We start from the raw sequence: 11,484 nt of genomic DNA, 5'->3' as shown, positions 1-11,484 counted from the left end.
CTGGGCAATTATTTTACATCACATAATGATGAATGGGATCATTCTTGCTGTTGCTTTTGGTTGAGAGCTTGGCTATGGCTGGGACATCCACAATGGCACAACCTCCTCCAGAGCCTCTCTCATTTTTGTACTTCTTAACAGCATGGTGGGTGAACTCTAAAAGTAAAGACACAAACGCTGCCAGTCCTCTTAAGCCCTCTGGGGTCAAGCATTCCAGAACAATACTTCTGCCACATTCTGCCAGGCAAAGCAATTCCCAATGCCATCACAAGTTTAACGAGAAAGAGGGCGATCTCCAATTCTTAGTGTGAGAAGTGATATGCTTTATAAAAAAAATAGAGGATTTCTGGCAGTCATATTTAGAGACTGACACTGTAGAGATTTAAGTGACATTAGATAGTATATAAGAAGTCTACACCAGCAAATTACCTCTAGGAACCCCCTCCTTTGCCAATGTGGAGATTAAAGTTACTAAGTACCCAGAAAGAGAATGGTGGCCATCAGAGTACCAGGTTTTAATAGCTGTGTGGCCAGGTCTGATAGAAATCTTTGGATCCTGAAATTTAGGCTTGTGGCCTAAGTAGGATCTATCTTTCTCTTTTTTCTGAACGTAAATCTTCATAGAAGGAAATTGAGGTGATAGAGACAGAATTCCTATTACCTATCTAGAAGTCTGGAACCCCCAAAAAGAACAAACAAACCCCAAAAGTCTCCTTTGTTGGAAAGACTAGGAAAGGAATAGCAGCTGTCGGGAGACAAAACATTTCCTTTCTAACTACTCTTATTTCTGCTTCACCTCTCCTTTGGAGGGAGTCATTAACTGTCACTTTTTTGTGCAATGGTCGTATCTGTTTTTAGTAAAATTTTACACATGCTTTTCATTTATGGTTTTGAATTTGCTGTGGGAAATTGGGCAATGACCTTATATAATGTGCCCAAATGAAAAGTGAAATAAACTCTAGATGAGAAAAGATCACCTTCCATGAGAAGGTACATCATGACTAAACATTTTGAAATTTATTTTGGCTATTGGGGTTATTTTAGTTTCTTCCTAGATTCTCATATATGTTCTAGACTACTGTTCCCTTACATTGTGCTCATCTTTAGGATCACTGGGAGAACTTTTGAAAAACATATATTTCTGGGTGCATATCAATACCTTACTAGATTTCAGGGTTTGGGGGGATTGGGCCTAGCACTGAAGGAAAAGAGAAAAAAGGAAAGAAGGCAGAGGAAAGACAGAGTGATTTTATTCCGAAGATATGTGAAGAGATCCATATTTTTTTTTTTACTATATTTCAGAAGTTGAAGAGTGAAATACAGTAGTTGGTCCAGATTCTGATGGAACAAGGTCCCAAGGATGCATCAGATGGAAGTGCGTAGAGGGGAAAAGTCCATGAAGAGGAGGCACTGATCTGCAGGAAGGCTGGTGCAGGTGAACTGTGATAGGGTTGGCCCAGGAGTGGCCAAGGGTATTTTCCAGAGACGAAAAGAAGAAAATATTTGGCTAAAAGAGTAGGGTAATTACAGAGACCTCTTGCTTATCAAAATAAGGTGTGTGAACTGTGTTGGCAACTTCCTCCGAGTTAAACTGTTTTAGACCACAGAAACAACTAAAGTTGGCACCAACGGTGCCATTTCTCCTTGGTAATAACGAAATCAGGCTTAATCTCCCCCTAATGGCCTCTCCTGCTGAAGTTGTTTGCATGGCAATTCTCGGGAACGGTTTTGCTCTCCTCCTTTTCAGCATTTCCTCATCGTCTGAGCTTCAGAACACCAGCTGGATCATGGTGAGGCCATAGAAGATCTCCAGACCTAGATTCTGATGCCTCTCAGAGTGTCAAGAATCATTTCTTTGGTTAATAATATTTAGCACTCAGAATAGAAGGGCATTTTTCATGAGGCAGAGATTCAAACGAAGGGGATGAGCACGGAGGTGTAAGACTTGACATTGTTACCTGTTGATGTTGGTAATGACCCATGAATTTAGAATGATAGAGACAAAGACATCTCAGAAATTACAGATGAAAAAACTGAAGACAAGAGAAGAGTTATTTCTTGATTCTTCAGAGAGAATTCAAAATGGAATTAGAACAAGACCTCAGTACTCCTAGCTATTAGCCCAAGGCTTTTTCCTCTACAATAGTCTCTTTGAACCTCAAGCACCATCATGTGTTTATAAAAAGCCATTGAAATATCATTTTGGGGCAAGGAAGATGGAGGAAACATTTAGATTCCCATTTCACTAACTCAGATAGTTTAATAGGAAGTCATCTTTGGCCTTACTTTAAATTATGAAGTTGACCTAATTGCCTTTGTAGGTGTTTTCATAGATTTTAACCACCAATGATGGTAGCATGTTAACGTCAGGAGCACCCATCTTCCAAATGTCTGAAAAGATTCAGTAAGTGTGGAAAATGAACTTCACAGAAGGCAACTGAAATTCTCTTCTCTCTTGGTTGAAAAAGAGCTCAAGATTATGGACAGGTATATTTGGGATGCAGAATATTACAGGCAAAGAGTTATATATGAGGCTGCATATTTTGAGAGGTGGTTTAGATATAGTTCAACTTATGCACTGAGTATCTAAACCTAATTTCTAATTTCTAAATTTCCAAACCATCATTAAAGTTTGTGTCTGATAATAAGCTACATGCACCATCAGTGTTGGCTTGCGATATTTGGGAGGGCCACACCAAGGAGGTGAGACTTGAGTATCAAAGGTATAAAAGGAGTGAGGTATGTCTAAGGAGTTTTTGAAATAAGGATAGTGTTTTGTCTTTTTTGCTAGATGGAGGAGATATAGATGTGTGTTTTATTATTCTTTTTAACCTATAGATACTTCATTCTTTTGTATCTACTCAATATTTTATCACCCTCTCAAAATAAAACAAAACAAAAAAGTAGTGAGATGGAATTTTCAGTGGGAAGAACAAGGGAAGCAGTTTACATGGGTCTATGAGCCAGCTATTTGAATTAAAGGTGAGGACCTTCAAGTGGGGAAAAATGGGAATGAAGAGAGAAGTGAGAGACAAGACAGAGCAGGAACTAACAGGGGAGGAGCCATACTAGGTGTCAAGTACAAAGCATCTGAAAATGCCTTGTATATTTTGAGCTCTGAGCTGAGATGGTGAAATTTAATTGTAAGATAATATGTTAAGTCAAGAGCAGCAAACTTTTTAGCGAAGAGTCAATAGTAAATATTCTAGCCTTTGCAGGCCATATGGTCTCTGTTGTAACTATTCAGCTCTGCCTTTGTAAAGTGCAAGCAGCCATACACAATATATAAACAAAGGGACGTGGCTGTGCTCCAAAAAACTATATTGATAAACACTAAAATCTGAATAATTTTTATGTATCATAAAGTACTATTTTTCTTTTAATTTTTTTTCCAAATAGTTAAAATCACTTAGCTCACAGGAAGTACAACAGTAGGTCAAATTTGGTCCATGGGCCATAGTTTTTCTACCCCTAGGTTAAGTGGCTATGATACAATAAAGTAAGTGAAACTGAGTGTACAGCTTGAAATATTAATTTTATCTACACTAACTTTTCTCCATCTTTCTAATTCATAGACTCTCCTTTAAGATTCAGCTTAATTTGGGTGCCTGGGTGGCTCAGTCAGTTGGATGTCTGCCTTCAGCTTCGGTCATGATCCGGGGTGCTGGCAATGAGTCCCGTGTGGGGCTCCCTGCTCAGCGGGGAGCCTGCTTCTCCCTCTTCCTCTGCCCCACCCCCCTGCTGTACTCGCTCTCTCTCTCTCAGATAAATAATATCTTAAAAAGATTCAGCTTAATTTTTTTGACTTAATTATTTTAGAGCAATTTTAGATTTACAACAAAATTGAGAAGGAGGTACAGAGATTTCCCTTATAACCTCTGCCCCTACATATGCATAGCCTTCCCCATTGTTAACCTCACTCACCGGAGTGGTACTTTTTTCTTTTTTTAATCAAGGATGAAGCTACACTGACATATCATAATCACCCAAAGTCCATAGTTTACCATCGGATTCATTCTTGGTATACACTCTATGGATTTGGATAAATGTATAATGACATAAATCCAACACTGTAATATCATATACAGAGTAGTTTCACTGCCCTAAAAATCCTCTGTGCTCTATTCATCTCTTTTCCCTGCCACCCTTGGCAATTACTGATCTTTTTATTGTTTCCAAAGTTTTGCCTTTTCAAGAATGTCATATAGTTGGAATCATACAGTATGCAGCCTTTTCTGATAAGCTGCTTTCTCTTAATAATATGTGTTTAAGGTTCCTCCATGTTTTCTCATGGCTTGATAGCTTATCCCCTTTTAATGCTGGATAATATTCCATTGTCTGGATGTCCCACAGTTTATTTATCCATTGACCTACTAAAGAACATCTTGGTTGCTTCCAAGTTTGGCAGTTGTGAATAAAGCTGCTATAACCATCTGTGTGCAGGTTTTTGTGTGGATGTTGAATTTTCAACTCCTTTGGGTATTAACAAGGATCACCATTGCCGGATCATATGGTAAGAGTTTGGTTTTGTAAGAAACCACCAAGCCAAATTGTCTTCTAAAATGGATGTAACATTTTATATTCCCACCAACAATGAATGAGAGTCCCCTCTACATCCTCCCCAGAATTCAGTGTTGTCAGTGTTCAGATTTTGTGACTCCAGGACAATCATTCTAATAGGTGTGCAGTGGTATCCCATTGTTGTTTTAATTTACATTTCCCTGATGGCATAAGATGTAGAGAAACTTTTCATATGCTATTTGCCATCTATGTTTTTTTTGGGTGAGGTGTCTGCTAAAGTCTTGCTCATTTTTTGATTGGGTTGTTTTCTTATTATTGAGTTTTAAGAGTTCTTTGCATATTTTGGAGAACAGTCCTTTATCTGATGTATTTTTGCAAATATTTTCTCCAATTTGCAAATATTTTCATCTCATGATATTGATATTGCCTTTCACAGAGCAGAAGTTTTTAATTTTAATGAGGCCCCTCATCAATTATTTATTTCATGGATCATGTCTTTGGTGTTCTATCTAGAAAGGCATCACCATACCCAAGGTCATCTAGGTTTTCTCCTGTGTTAACTTCTAGGAGTTTTATAGTTTTGCATTTTATATTTAGGTTTATGGTCCATTTTGAGTTAGTTTCTGTGAAGGGTGTAAGGTCTCTGACTAGATTGCTTTTTTTTTTTTTTTGCATATGGATGTCCAGTTATTCCAGCACCACTTGTTGAAAAGACTGTCTTTGCTCCATTGTACTGGCTTTGCTCCTTTGTCAAGATCAGTTGACTATATTTATGGGGGTCTATTTCTGGGATCCTCATTCTGTTCCACTCACTGATCTATTTGTCTATTCTTTCACCAATACCACACTGTCTTGATTACTGTAGGTTTATAGGAAGCCTTGAAGTTAGGTAGTGTCATTCCTCCAACTTTGTTCTTCTCCTTCAAGATTGTGTTGACTATTCTGAGTCTTTTGCCTCTCATATAAACTTTCAAATCAATTTGTTAATATCTGTTGAATAACTTACTGGGATTTTGAGACTGCATTGAAACTATAGATCAAGTTGGGAAGAAATGACATCTTGACAACCTTGAGTCTTCCTGTACATGAACACAAAATATCTCTCAATCTCTTGAATTCTTTGATTTCATTCATCAGAGTTTTGTAGTTTTCCTCATATAGATCTTGCATACATTTTGTTATATTTGTATCTAAATATTTCATTTTTGAGGGTGTTAATATAAATGGCACTGTGTTTTTAATTTCAAATTCCACTTGCTCTTTATTGGCATATAGGAAAGGAATTGACTTTTGTACATTAACCTTGTATCCTGCAAGGATAATTGCTATTTGTTATAATTGCTTATTAGTTCCAGGAGAGGTTTTGTTGTTGTTGTTGATTCTTTCAGATTTCTACAAAGACCATCATGTCATCTGTGAGCAAAGACAGTTTTATATCTTCCTTCCCAATCTGTATAGCATTTATTTTCTTTGCTTGACTTACCACATTAGCAAGGACTTCCAGGACAATGTTGAAAATTTGCAGTGAGAGGGAACATCCTTGCCTTGTACCTGATCTTAGTTGGAAACCTTCAAGTTTCTCACCATTAAGTGTGATGTTAACTGTAGGTTTTTTGTAGATAGTCTTTATCATGTTGAGAAAGTTCCCCTCTATTCCTAATTTGCTGAGAGTTTTTGTCATGAATAAGTTTGGATCAGTTCAATTTCTACTTTTCTCCAACACACCATTATCTTTCCTTAGGAACAGATAACTCCCAACACCTATACTAATTGTGTGTGTATGTGTCTGTTTATTTTCATTCAGTGCTTATAGCCTTGTGACATATTTTAGTATTGAGGCCCAAAGTGTTATCCTTTCTTATTTCCCTCACAGTGCCTAGCACAGTGCTAAATACATGGCCTATGGTCTATAACTATTTAACTTAATGCATGAAAGAATAAATAAAGTTGGAGTTCATTCTGAAGTCATCAAATTAATTCTTCCTTAATGGTTGAGTGTAAAGTGTACCAGAATTATACTAAACTTGTAAGTTAATCAATATAAATTATAGGAGTTCACACTTAATACAAATTAACAGCATTTAGAATGTAGGTGAGTTCATTTTATAGTGATACTTGCAAATAAAACAGATCTACATCAAATTACGGTCTAATTAATCACATCCTATGTATCAGTCAGTGTCCTGTCAGAAAAAAAACCAAGCCATTCTATGTATTCCAAACAGAGAAAAACAATGTGGAAATAGTTTGTAGGCTTTCTGCTATGACAGTAGGGAAGAGAGTATATGAAAGCAAATGTAGAACTGAGGGATAAGAGATACTCATGGCAGAGTTCACCCCTGTGACTTCTCAGCATCCACACACATCCCCTTCTGCTGTAGTCAAATTTTTGTATAATGGTAATAAAATCCTCTTGCTTCCACCTAAGAGACTGTACCTAACCCTCATACTAATGAAGGTATGCTTACCCTCTCCTAAAAAGTGGAGACACCAAATCCTGTCTATATCTATGTTTGGGTAATGTTAAAGTAGCCACAGTTCCATCTGTATATTCTATAACCTGAAGACTAAATTCCCACAATTAACCATCACCAACACTCCTTATATCAAACTACAGAGGAAAGAGAGAGTAGAAAGCTGATTGACATATACAAATATGTGCATTAAAAAAAGGAAATAGGTATGCTCTTATTGATCTCAATTCTGAAAGTGAACATGAGTCTGCAGTTGATATTTATAACTGCTTATCTTACTATCCATTCATTGCATGTTCCTTTGTCCCTTAGCCCGCATCTCAGTTTGTTAGGTTTCTTCCTCTGGTGGCCAACCCATATTTCATTTCCATAAATCTTTATCTTTAGTAGTCCTGATTTTATTGGGTTTCTGTAGTTTTCATTTACTATTGAACTTAGATGTAGTAAGAGATGCCTAATGCCTAGGAATACATTGTCTGTACTAGAATCCCTGGAATTACAACCCCCCACCCCCATCTCCACTTGGCAGAGGGTAATCAACTCTCTGTTCCAGGGTCCCTCTCCCTCTGTTTTCCCCTGCTATCCCAACATGTGATAGGTTACTTTTCTTCCCTAATTAAACATTTTGAGCTGCGAGTCATTTGTAATGATTTATGGCAGCTGTGCTTTTGCCAATCTTACACAGTATTTTTCTTATTACTTAATTGTTTTAGCAGTGCTTCAGCCATTAGTATCTGAGTTCTGAAAACAGGAAACAGAAGTCTTCTATTATAGACGCCTGCCTAATTAGCTCAGAGGCTGTCTAATGGGGGCTATTAAAAATGCAAATGAGGTGTGATCAAACAGTGAAAAGTTTGGTCCTGACAGAATATACTAATGCATTTCCCCCCCTGCAAAATATACCACAATACTGAATGTAGATTTCTCTCTTCCTTCCTTACCATGTGAAATAGCTTTTTTGTAGTGATTGGGTTCTTCCTTCCTCACCTGGGCAGGGTTACAGCTTAAGAAGAGTTCTTAGGGAAATCATTCTTATTTCCTACGCCTCAATCTAAGGCGGTGGTTCTCAAACTTCAGCATGCAACAGAATAACCTGGAGGGGTTATTAAAACAGATTCCTGAGACCACTCCCAGATTTCCAATTCGGTAGGTCTGGAGTTGCATTTCTAACCAGTTGCTAGGGAATGCCAGTGTCATGTAGTATTTGTCCTTTTGTGACTTTGTGATGTTCTCAGCTTCATCTACATTGTCACATATTACAGGATTTCCTTCTTTCTTAAGGCTGCATCCTTCCTTGATATTCCATTGTACATTTATACCACATTTTCTTTACACATTCATCTGTTGATGGACATTTAAGGTTGTTTCCACTTCTTGGCTATTGTGAATAGTGCTTCAAGCAATGAACATGGAAGTGCTAATATCTCTTCAAGATCCTGATTTCAATTCTTTTGGATACTCAGAAGCATGATTGCTGGGTCATGTGGTAGTTCAGTTGTTAATTTTGGGGGGGAACCTCCATACTGTTTTCAATAGTGACTGTACCATTTTGCATTCCCACCAACAGTGCACAAGTGTTCCAATTTCTCCACCTCCTCACCAACACTTGTTGTCTTTTGTCTTTTTGATAATAGCCATTCTAATAGGTTGGAGGTGATATCTCATATATTAAGATGTCCATACTACCCAAAGTGATCTATAGATTCAATGCATTTCCTATCAAAATCCCAAAAGCATTTCCTACAGACATGGAAAAAATAATTCTATAGGGGCGCCTGGGTGCCTCAGTCGGTTAAGCATGTGCCTTTGGCTCAGGTCATGATCCTGGGGTCTTGGGATAGAGCCCTGTGTCAGGCTCCCTGCTCAGCGGGGAGTCTGCTTCTCCCTCTCCTCCCGTCTTGTGCTCTCTCTCGCTGTCTCTGTCACTATCTGTCTCTCTCAAATAAATAAATAAAAAAAAAATCTTTAAAAAAAATTCTATAAAGTTCACAAAACCACAAAAGTCTGAATAGCCAAAACAATCTTGAAAAAGAAAAATAAAGCTGGACTCATCGTACTTCTTGATTTCAAAATATACCACAAAGGGGCGCCTGGGTGGCTCAGTCGTTAAGCATCTGCCTTCTGCTCAGGTCATGATCCCAGGGTCTTGGGATAGAACCCTGCATCGGGCTCCCTACTTGGCAGGAAGCCTGCTTCTCACTCTCCCACTCCCACTGCTTGTGTTCCCTCTCTCGCTGTCTCTCTCTCTCTGTCAAATAAATAAATAAAATCTTTAAAAAATATATCACAAAGCTATAGTTATCAAAACAGTATGGTACTGACATAAAGACAGACATATATATCAATAGAATAGAATAGAGAGCCCAGAAATCTATACATATATGGTCAACTGATATTCAACAATGGTGCAAAGAATACACAATGGGGAAAAGATAGTCTCTTCAACAAATAGTGTTGGGAAAACAGGTTATCCACATGCAAAAGAATGAGATTGGACCTGTTAATCAGTAAAGTGAAAAGACAATCGGTGGAATGGGAGAAAACATGTAAGGAGCTCCTATGAATCAAGAGCAAGAAAAAGCTAATAACCTGATTTAGAAATGGGCTAAAGACTTTAGTAGAGATTTCTCTAAAGAAGACATACAAGTGGCCAAAAGGTTCTGAAAAGATGCCCAACATTGCTAATCACCAGAGAAATATAACCCAAAGCCACAATCAGATATCGCCTCACCTCTATTAGGATGGCTTTTTCTTAATTAGCAACTGAGAATGGCTTAGTTAAATCAAGTGTTGACTCACTGGAATAGCTTCTCTGACCCATTCTCAACCCAAGTCAAGGTTATGTGCACATTCTTTATGATTATATTATTATCATATGACCCGGTACATGGTGGTGGATCTAGGTTTTGTGGAGTCTGAAGCTTATATAATTTGAGGAATATTCTTTTAGATAAAGAATTTTAAAAATTAATAAAAAATTGAGTGAAGATCCCTGAAGTTTCCCAGTTAATTTGCCCTTGCACCGCCTTATGCGGGACTGATTCTTTGCATTATCTTCCTCACTAGATAGTGAGCTCCTCATGGACTAGGACTGAATCTTATTTGTCTCTGTGGTCCCATATCCTATGGTCCCCTGCCCCCATCTTGCTCCTGGCAGTGACCAAGGACTTCCACTGTTTCTCTTTCTTCTTTCCCTCTGTCTACTCACAGCTCAGGGCCTGATTGTATTTGGGCTCTTCAAAGAAAAGGATCTGAACAGGGCACTCTGCCCTGATTATCCTTCTACTACTTCCTATGGAAGGGGCTAGGGGTAGGAAGAGGAGGAAGAGGCCACGCTGGTGGGCACTGTGCATGAGAAAGTGCAGCCTGTGGGACTTAGCCCAACACCCTGAAGGAGGACATCAGCAATTAGTGTTCCACACACTGGACCTCACGAAACAGTGTCCTCCAGATTCGACAAGCCATAGTCAAGTGCTGTCTTTTCATCTCTTCCTTGGTGCATTAATGAAAAAGAAGCATCCTATTGATTGTAATTCTTAATGCTGCTATTCACGCCTTGCCCAGTGGACTTGGATATTCTGAGGAGGGCTTGAGCTTGAAGGTGCCCTGGCTGCCAGACCACTCTCCAGGTCTCCTCACTCCCGGCTGCTCCTTTGTGGCTAGAATACAAAATGAGGGAGAGGCAGTTCGGGCCGGAGTCTGAAGGTAGCTGGGGCACTCTCACAGGACGCCCGAAGACCTCAATGGCTCACAAGAAGTAATCTGCTTTCCCTACTTCTCCCCTCAGTCTCCATCTCCAGGGTCTGGGCTCTGCCTTATGCTGAGAATCTTGTATCCCTCATCAAACTGGTAGCTGGTGGGGTAGAGATCTCTCTTCTCTTCTGGCAATCATATCTCACAAAGAACCTGAGTTATGCTTTTAGGTGGAGGATTCCAAATCTCTCTGTGCTCACCGCTTCCTAACTGTTCTGGAAAAATTGTTCATGGGCTGCCAAGCCTATCGCAAAGGAAAAAGGAGCATCACAGATATTGAGGGCATTTCCACCACCACCCAAGCCATGGTGCTTGTTCCAGAATAAAGGACCGCAGGTGCCTTGCTCCTGGATCACTTTTGTACCTGCCTGCCAAGTGGCCTCTTGTCACTGGCTGCTCATCTTGCCACTTATTCAATTCAGATGACCCTGATAGAACTTAATCCTTTAATTAGACAATTAGCACATCTCCACTGAACAGGATTTGTCCTTGTTGGTCTGGGGAAAGAAACTGCGCATCCTGGGGAAAAGAGGAAACAGCGAGTCAGTGTGTGGGAAGCGCAAAGAGAACTGGTTTAGCCTTTGTCAAGGGGCAGTGGTGATGTGGTCAGCAGTGCTCAGAGCCACCCTTTCTAGGAGGTGGCCAAGATCATTCTTAACAGTTCGCAAATGTACACTGGTGCTTAGGTTACTGAGGGAGGGACAGGTTGGACTCCTCCTTGGTGAGCTTCTACTTC

The sequence above is a fragment of the Mirounga angustirostris genome, unplaced genomic scaffold, assembly GCF_029215605.1.
Source record: "Mirounga angustirostris isolate CCGP_5_RB_7025 unplaced genomic scaffold, mMirAng1.0.hap1 SCAF_14, whole genome shotgun sequence".
In the NCBI taxonomy this organism is placed as follows: Eukaryota; Metazoa; Chordata; class Mammalia; order Carnivora; family Phocidae; genus Mirounga; species Mirounga angustirostris.
This window is presented reverse-complemented; position numbering follows the sequence as displayed.